General features: G+C 47.7%; 1 protein-coding gene across 6 annotated transcripts in view; it reads left to right on the top strand.

Annotated features, from left to right (window-relative positions):
- The window catches only part of ankfn1b (ankyrin repeat and fibronectin type III domain containing 1b), a 110,015-nt gene that overhangs the window by 16,407 nt on the left and 83,608 nt on the right, over positions 1-10,000 (top strand). The window lies entirely within an intron of this gene.

Genomic DNA, 10,000 nt, shown 5'->3' with positions numbered 1-10,000 from the left:
TAAAAATGGCTTTCATTTAAAGACAATGTCTTCTGGGGACTTTCCAAACTTGCAAACAAGAAAAGTTGGAAAGAGTGGTACATGGTGAATATAATGGCTAAACAAATTACAATTTGGAGCTACATGCTGGTTTGAGCTCATGCGATTTAACCAAGATGTTGACCAAGGAACCATTTCAGACTCTGAGACTCAGGCCAGCATCTCCAGAATTGTCTCCTTGTATCCTCTTTGTACTCTTAAAACCAACATCATCAGATCAGTTCATCTCTTCATTGTGGGCTAGTGACATTATGGTCAGGAAAACATTTAGAGATTTAAAATGTCTCCACACTCAACAATGGCATCCAACATTCTGCATACTGGTCAGAAGCTGTATGCTGGAGCTCACACACTGCACTCCTCTGGAGCTGAGTTTTGGTCAGGAACATTGTCCTCATGGATCTACATCAACACTGAACCCTGCAACATTGTATATCTGCTTCAAATGGACATTCGGTGCAACCCAGATGAGGATGGGTTCCCTCTTGAGTCTGGTTCCTCTCAAGGTTTCTTCCTTATGCCATCTCGGGGAGTTTTTCCTTGCCACAGTTGCTCATCAGGGACAAACATACTTACAAAAAACATATTTACATTCAATCACCACATTATCTGTGTAAAGCTGCTTTGAGACAATGTTCATTGTTAAAAGCGCAAAACAAATAAACATGAATTGAATTGAATTGAATCTAGTGTTTGGGTCATTGGATGGGCATCGGTAGCATCAGATGTTTCAGGGTAAAACCTGCAGTAGAAGCTCCAGCGGTCATGGTTGTTTCTCTTTGAGCCTCTTGGCTTGAAACTGGGAAGTAGAGAGGGGTATCAGCAATCCTGCCTTCTGGGCCTCTGAGCCCAGTCTTTGAATGATTCCATTAGAGGTCTTTTCACCATCATGCTTGTGGAGGAACATCTGAAAGGGGGGTTAGATGGGTCAGTTAGCAGAGTTCTGTCACCATGTCCAACACAGAGCTCCCTGTCCCTCTATTACACACTGTAGTGTTTATTACACCATCATACTACACATCACATATACATTCAACATACATCTCTCTCTCCATCTACAGTATATTCCCCCTCTCTCTCTCTCTCTCTCTCTCTCTCTCTCTCTCTCTCTCTCTCTCTCTCTCTCTCTCTCTCTCTCTCTCTCTCAGTCTCTTTCTTGATATTTTCCTAAATAACTAAAAGTCCCCACTTTTCCCCATGTTGGTCGCTAGGCAACTACTGTCACCAGCTTTAGTGTCACATCACATCAAACACAGACATCAAACACACAATACACACATAAAATACACATAATAAACACATCAAACACACACAATACACACACAAACACTTACAATAAACACATCAAATACTCACAATACACACATACAACACACACAATACAGACATCGAATACACACAATACACACATCAAACACACAATACACACATAAAATACACATAATAAACACATCAAACACACACAATACACACATACACCACACACAATACACACATCAAACACAATACAGACATCAAACGCACAATATACACATCCAATGTATACACAATACACACATCAAACATCAAAACATACATCAACTACACACATAAAACACACACAATACACACATCAAGCGCATATCAAACACACACAAAAGACACATCAAACACACACACACAAAACACACATCACACACACATCAAACACACACAATATACACAGAATGCACACATAATACACATACACACAAAACACTCACAATAAACACATGAAACACACACAATGCACATACAATAACTTAATTCAATTTAGTTCATGTTTATTTGTATTGAGCTTTTAATAATGAACATTGTCTCAGAGCAGCTTTACACTGATCATGTGGAGATAAACATGAAGATGTTCTTTATAAGTGTAAGTTTGTCCCTGATGAACAAGTCGGTGGAGACTGTGGTGAAGGAAAAACTCCCTGAGATGCAGAAGGAAGAAACCTTGAGAGGAACCAGACTCAAGAGGGAACCTCATCCTCATCTGGGTGCCACCGAATGTCCATTTATTACAGATAAACGATGTTGAGGTGCAGTGATGGAGATCAGAGCAAACTGTAGTCCTGAGTCAGTGTAGCAGACTGTTGATATTAACTACAGTTCAAATCCGTCCTCAAAGCACCTGATCTTACTCCAGAATTTCATGGAGCCACCTAAGGCCACCCAAGAGAGAGCGTGAGGGGGGAGAGAGAGAGAGAGAGAGAGAGAGAGAGAGAGAGAGAGAGAAAAAAGAGAGAGAGTGACAGAGGGAGAGGAGAGAGAGAGAGAGAGAGAGAGAGAGAGAGAGAGACAGAGACAGAGGAAGAGAGAGAGAGAGAGAGAGAGAGAGAGACAGAGACAGAGGAAGAGAGAGAGAGAGAGAGAGAGAGAGAGACAGAGGGAGAGAGAGAGAGAGAGAGCAAAAGAAAGAGAGAGAGAGAGAGAGAGAGAGAGAGAGAGAGAGAGAGAGAGAGAGAGAGAGAGAAGAGGGTGACAGGAAGAGAAGGATATGGATTATTAAGTCTCGTGATTGGTGTATGAAAGTTAAGTCACTGTGCAGTTTGGACTCTGGTAAGATTCACTCTGGCAGCAGAACTAAAAGGGAGAAGCAGAAGGAAACACAGACATGAGGATCTCTGGGATAAGAGACGACCCACCACGCCATCCTTTGCCACCTTTCAGTTTACTGTCTCCTGCCTCGATGATTATCGTTCTGTCGCACTCACACCCATCGTGATGAAGTGCTTCGAGAGGCTCTTCATGAGGCACATCAAGACCCAGCTTCCACCCTCACTGGACCCCATGCAGTTCGTGTATCGTCCAAACCGCTCCATGGGCGATGCCATCTCCACAACCCTCTACCTGTCTCTCACCCAACTAAACAACAAGGACTCATATGTACGAATGCTGTCCATAGACTTCAGCTCAGCATTCAACACGATCATCCCTCAGCACCTGGTTAAGAAGCTGAACCTACTGGGCCTGAACACTGCAACTGGATCCTGGACTTCCTGATTGGGAGACCTCAGTCGGTCCGGATCTGGAAAAGCATCTCCAGCACCACCACACTAAGCACTGGAGCCCCTCAGGGCTGTGTGCTCAGCCCACTGCTATTCACTCTGCTGACTTACGACTGTGTAGCAATGGACAGCTGGAAACAAATCATCAAGTTCTCCAATGACATGAAAGTGGTGGGTCTCATCAGCAAGAATGATGAGTCAGCATACAGAGAGGAGGTGCAAGGGTTACCAGCCTGGTGTAGAGCGTCGACCTGTCTCTGAACGCTGACAAAATCAAATAAATGTATGTTGACTTCAGGAGAACACAGAGCAACCATTCTCTACTGATCATCGATGGATCCTCAGTGGAGATCGTCAAGAGCACCAAAGTCCCTGGTGTTCATCTGGCAGAGAACTTCACCTGGTCACTCAACACCAGATCCATCACCAAGAGCCCAGCAGCGTCTCTACTTCCTTAAAAGGCTGAGAAAAGCTCATCTCCCTCCCCCCATCCTGACCATGTTCCACAGAGGGACCATTGAGAGCATCTTGAGCAGCTGCATCACTGCCTGGTTTGGGAACTGCACCGTCTCGGATCGCAAGACCCTACAGAGGATAGTGAGGACAGCTATGAAGATCATCGGAATCTCTCTCCCCTCTATCATGGACATTTACAGCACACGCTGCATCCGCAAAGCACACAGCATTGTAGACGACCCCCCCCCCCCCCCCCCACACACACACACCTCATGCACACTCTTTACCCTCCTGACATCAGGAAAGCGGTTCCAAAGCATTCGGGCCTCACATCCAGACTGTGCAACAGGTTTTTCCCGCAAGCCATCAGACTCAACACAGAACTGAACTAAAACTCTCACACACACACACACACCCACACACATACACACACACACACAACTGTGTGACTAAACTGTACAACTTAACACACACTCGTACTCTCTTCTCACATCCATGTCTTCAGCACCACTCACATTACATCACTTCATTACTACAAACTGTTTACACGCCGTTTCTGCATCTTTTTATCTGCTGCTGTTGCTCTTTTGCACAACATTTTGTTTACATTTTTGTTTAATTGCATGTTCAGTCCTGTACTCAGTTCTCTCTTACACACTGCACTGTGTAATATACAGCAGGTTTACTGGTGGTGCTATTTTGTGTTTTGTGTGTTTGTCCTAAACTGTCTTGTGTTGTCTTTACACTGATTGCACCAGGTTGCACACGATGCTCTTAATGTGGCGAGGACATGCACTAGTCCTAAACTCTGTGTTTTCTGTGATGAAGATTTATGTTGTGTATGTAGCGTCAGGGTTCTGGAGGAACGTTGTTTCATTTCGCTGTGTACTGCGTCACATATATATTGTTGAAATGACAATAAAAGCTTCTTGACTTGACTAAACTCAAGTCTAGCAAGCAGATGATGATTAATGGTGTCAAAAGCTGCACTGAGGTCGAGCAAAACAAGTAAGGAGACAAAACCCTGATCAGAGGCCAATAACAGGTCATTTACCACCTTAACTAGCGCCGTCTCTGTGCTATGATGAGGCCGAAATCCTGACTGATACATTTCATAAATGTTATTCATAAGTAGATGTGAGCAGAACTGCTGTGCTACAACCTTTTCGAGAATCTTGGAGATAAAGAGGTGGTTTGATATTGGACTGTAGTTGGACAGCTGACAGGTTGAAGGTTTCTTAATTAGGGGGTGGATAACTGTTTGAAGGATTTTGGTACAAAACCAGTGCTAATGGAAGAGTTTATTATTTTAAAACAGGTTCAATTCCCTCTGGAATGATCTGTTAGAGGAAACTTGTAGGTGAGGGATCGAGAATGCAGGTTCATGATTTTGATGAGGAAATAAATGAAATGAAGTCATTCTCTTGAATAGGAGTAAAACTTTGTAATTGATGGTCTGTTATAATGACACTGCTGTCTACAGGGTTATTTATAAAATAGTTTAGATTTATTTGAATTGTCTGGATTTCTTGCCTGATGTTTTCAATTTTATTATTAAAAAAGTTGATGAAATCATTACTGCCTATTGATGGTGTGCATGTGAGTGCAGTGCTTTTATTTCCTGTTCATTTTGCTGCAGTACAGAATAAAAATCTAGGATTCTGCTTGTTATTTTCTATGAGGGTGGAGAAATATGCTGTAACAGAACGTTGATTCTAGGTGTTCAGTGGCCCAGTCGAGCTCTGCGGGGTCAGACGGAGATCTATTTAATATCGTAATTTCAGGAAGATTATTGATAAAACGCGCTGCTGTAGCTGACGTGAAAGTGTTTAACACGGTAACGTGGTGAGGTAGAAATGCAGTGACTGAGTCAGATTTTAAACGAGATTAGATAATGATCTGTAATAACTTCAGACTGTGGAATTATGACTACGTTTTTTATTTTTAATCCAAATGTTAACAACAAATCGAGAGTGTGTCCACCACTATGAGTGGGTCCTATAACATTCTGATTAATTCCAACTGACTCTAGAATGGACACAACTGCTGCTCTTAAGGAGTCTTCCTGATTATCAAAATCAATATTAAAGTCACCAATAATTAATGCTTTGTGTATTTTCTATGAGAAAATCGGGCCCCTGGGGGTCTATAAATAATAATTAATGGAATCGACTGACTGGACCTACTTTTTCTGGACTGAATATTTTATGTTGTTGTAAAGATCTTTGAATGTGTTACATTTGTGTTCAGTTTTTAGTGTGATGCTTAGATTATTGCTGCGAGGGCTCTAATGCCGGAGTCGGGGGAACGCTAACTCCACCTCAGGCATCCAGACTTTTACCTGCAGAACCTGGACTGCTCTCTCACTCACTACTTCTCACTAGACTCTGGATGCTCCTCTAATGCTGAGATCTTCTCCATCAAAAAGCAAACTTACACTTCTCACAGATAAAATTATCACTAGTGACGGAGAAAGACTGACTAAACATGTCACACTTTACACACTGAATAAACTGGATGTTCGCCATAGCAGAGAAATGATGTACCTTAATCTGGTGACTGTAGTGTGTGTTTGTAGTTCTGATGAAAATGGCCTCCACTCTCTGCTTTCAAACCCTCGAACGGGGAATAAAGCCCTCTTCCAAAAGCAAAAAGAAAAGAAACAGAGCCAACGGGAAGTAGAGGATACAGACTCAATACACGTCAAAACACACACATTTCAATACACACTTCAAACACATAACACATATCAAACACACAATTTAATACATAGGTCAAACAGACACACACACACACACACACACACTGTCAGGGATCCACCAGCCACGCCTTCTCCTAACCCTCATATCCACCCTAGCAGCTCACCTGATTACTAATCATCATCACCTGGGTCACATCAGTCACCACCATATATAAACCCCAGTCGTTCACAGTCTCACCGTCCGTTCTACAGCTTAGGCCTACGAACATTGTGGACTCTCTCACCCTTTGTGTTTACATCACGCTTCATGTGTGTTGGACGTTTCTTTTGTTTTCTGTATTTCTTTTGTGTTTTAGTTCATGCCTGCGTGTTGTTCTGCTTTGCTCTTTCATTTCTTGAGTGACTTAAGTAAACACGTTTATTGTACATTCAACCTCCGGTTTCCTGCGAGTTCTTGTGCCTGACAGAAGAACGGACCTTTAACAAAACCGAAGGGCAACAGGGAAAGGAGCTAAACCGCGTTACCTTGGTATGGAGGATCAGCCCGCAGCCGCGGCTGCGGATTTGGTTGACCGACCCGCGGTCGCGATTCCTCCCCGTTCAGCTTTCGGCAGCCCGGTTGCGCTCCCGGCTTCTTTTTCCGGAAACACGGCTGAGTGCCAGGGCTTCCTGCTTCAGGTATCCTTGTATATCGAGATGCAACCCCAGAACTTTCCCAGCGAACGAGCTAAGGTCGCGTTTTTGATATCCCTTCTCTCCGGAAGAGCGCTCGCGTGGGCGAGAGCGCTCTGGAGCGCAGCGAGCCCGGCGCTGACGTCATTTGCCGCTTTCACTGGGCATTTCGCCGAGGTCTTTAGCACCGCCCCCGGGGATACCTCAACGGCAGATCAGCTGCTGAACATCCAGCAGGGAACTGACAGCGTTTCGGGTTACAGCCTCCGCTTCCGTACTCTGGCGGCATCTGCTGGCTGGAACGAGAAGGCGCTGCTGGCTGTGTATCGCAGGGGGTTAAACCAAGAGCTCCGGCTGGCAATGGCCACCTTTGATGACACCCTAGGACTAGAGGCGTTTCTTCAGAGATCTATCCGCGTTTCTCAACACCTGACTGCTGGCCGTTTTCCCCTGCACGACCCAGCGCCCGCCATGGCGGCATCAGCAGCTCCATTGCCGGAACCCATGCAACTCGGCTCACAGCGACTATCTCAGCAGGAAAGGGAGCGCCGACGGGCGACTCAGGCCTGCCTCTACTGTGGAGAAGGAGGACATCGCGTGGCCCAATGCCCAGTTAGACCTCCCCGTCGGACGGTGAGTGGTGTCACTCTTACTTCTGACATTACTCATTTGTCCACACTCCAGGTCACCTTAAAAACCCCCGCTCACTCTTTATCTGTCGTTTTTCTGGTCGACTCAGGATCAGCGGGAAACTTCATCTCACAGGCGTGTCTAGAACGCCTCCAGCTACGCCGGCAGCGGGGATCTCAGGAACTAACTGTGCAGACTATCCAGGGACGTCCTTTAGGACGGGGTAAGGTGAAGCACTGCACGCCCCCTATCACCCTCCAGGTCGGAGTGTTACATCACGAGGAAATCCAGCTTCTCGTACTGGAGGATTTGACAGTGGACGTGATCCTAGGTCGTCCCTGGTTAGCCAAACACTCCCCTACTTGTTCCTGGGACCCGTGTGACATCTTGGAGTGGAGCCCCACCTGCCGGCAGACATGCTTACATCCACTCCCGACTCCACCCCGGACCACCTTGACCTTGGCAGCAACTCGAGTTGAAGGAGCAAGACAACCCTCTCAAGTGGAAGTCCCCCAGGTCTACCATGCTTTCTCGGACGTCTTCAGCGAGGAGGCTGCTACCAGGTTACCCCCACACCGGCCATGGGACTGTGCCATTGAACTGAAGCCCGAAGCTAAGCTACCGAAGGGACGGATATACCCCTTGGCAGCCCCGGAACACCAAGCGATGGAGGGTTATATCCAGCAGGCCCTCCGTCAGGGTTTCATTACACAGTCAACCTCTCCGGCGGCTTCCAGTTTCTTTTTTGTGGCCAAGAAGGATGGAGGTTTGCGGCCGTGCATCGACTACAGGGGCTTGAACGCACAGATCTCCCCGCTTCCGTATCCGCTCCCCCTGGTCCCGGCAGCCTTGGAGGAACTACGGGAGGCTCGCGTTTTCACCAAACTAGACCTCCGAAGTGCCTACAACCTGGTGCGCATCCGAGAGGGGGACGAATGGAAGACGGCCTTCATCACTCCCTCAGGCCATTACGAGTACAGGGTCATGCCGTACGGGCTCTCCATTGCTCCAGCCGTCTTTCAGACCTTCATGAACGAGGTTTTCCGTCCTTTTCTCCATCGGTTCGTGATCGTTTACATCGACGACATCCTGATCTACTCACGTACGCTACAAGAACACCATCAACACGTCACCCAAGTCTTAGAACGGCTGCGAGAACACCGACTGTACCTCAACCTCTCCAAGTGTGAGTTTCACCATTCGGAGACGCAGTTCCTAGGTTACGTCATCGACGCAGCAGGCATCAGGATGGATGAGAGAAAAGTGATGGCCGTACGAGATTGGCCGGCCCCCACCACGATCAAGGAGCTCCAAAGGTTTCTAGGGTTCGCTAACTTCTACCGCCGGTTCATAGGAGGTTTCAGCCTGGTTACCGCCCCGCTCACATCACTATTGCGTGGTAAGGCCAAGGTCCTTTCCTGGACCCCGGAGGCACAGAAGGCTTTCGGGGAACTACGCAAGAGGTTCTGTACCGCCCCAGTTCTTCGTCACCCTGACCCTCAGCTCCCGTTCGTCGTCGAGGTGGATGCATCCTCCACGGGAGTAGGGGCCGCCCTCTCCCAGCGTTCAGGGAACCCCCCGCGGCTCCATCCCTGTGCTTACTACTCAAAGAAGTTATCCTCCGCTGAACAGAACTACGACATAGGTAACCGGGAACTCCTGGCCATCAAGCTGGCCCTGGAAGAGTGGAGACACTGGCTGGAGGGGGCCGCTCATCCTTTCATAGTCATCACCGACCACAAGAATCTCCAGTACCTCCGCGAGGCCAAGCGTCTAAACCCCCGTCAGGCGCGTTGGGCTCTCTTCTTCACCAGGTTCAACTTTAGCATCACATATCGGCCAGGGTCAAAGAACGGCAAGGCTGATTCGCTCTCCAGGGTCTATGGGCCTGAAGAACCCGTCGAGTCAGGACCGATCTTGCCTCCCACGCTCATTTTGAGTCCCATTGTGTGGGACATGGACGGGGATATTCGCGCGGCCACACGGAGGGAACCCGCGCCCCCTGGTTGCCCCGGAAACCGAACCTATGTGCCACAAGAATGCCGACAGACCCTGCTCAGGTCTGTTCACGAAAACCCAGGCTCGGGGCACCCGGGTCGGAAACAAACCCTACGTCTGGTTCAGGGACGTTACTGGTGGCCCAGGATGAGCAATACGGTGGCGGAGTTCGTCCGGGGCTGCAACACCTGCGCCATGTCAAAGACCCCCCGGCATCTGCCAGTGGGTAAACTCATCCCCCTGCCTATTCCACAACGACCATGGTCGCACATCGGCGTGGACTTCGTCACTGACCTTCCTCGCTCGGGGGGTTATACATGCATCCTAGTGGTCGTCGATCGGTTCTCTAAAGCCTGCCGCTTTGTTCCCCTACAAGGCCTCCCCACAGCCCTGGATACGGCAGAAGCCCTCTTCCATCACGTCTTCCGCAACTTTGGCCTTCCGGAGGAAGTGGTGTCTGACCGAGGTCCCCAATTCA

This window comes from Silurus aristotelis (genome assembly GCF_946808225.1).
Source record: "Silurus aristotelis genome assembly, chromosome: 1".
NCBI lineage: Eukaryota > Metazoa > Chordata > Actinopteri > Siluriformes > Siluridae > Silurus > Silurus aristotelis.
Note: the sequence above shows the minus strand (reverse complement) of the source record. Positions and strands in the feature narration are given on the sequence as shown.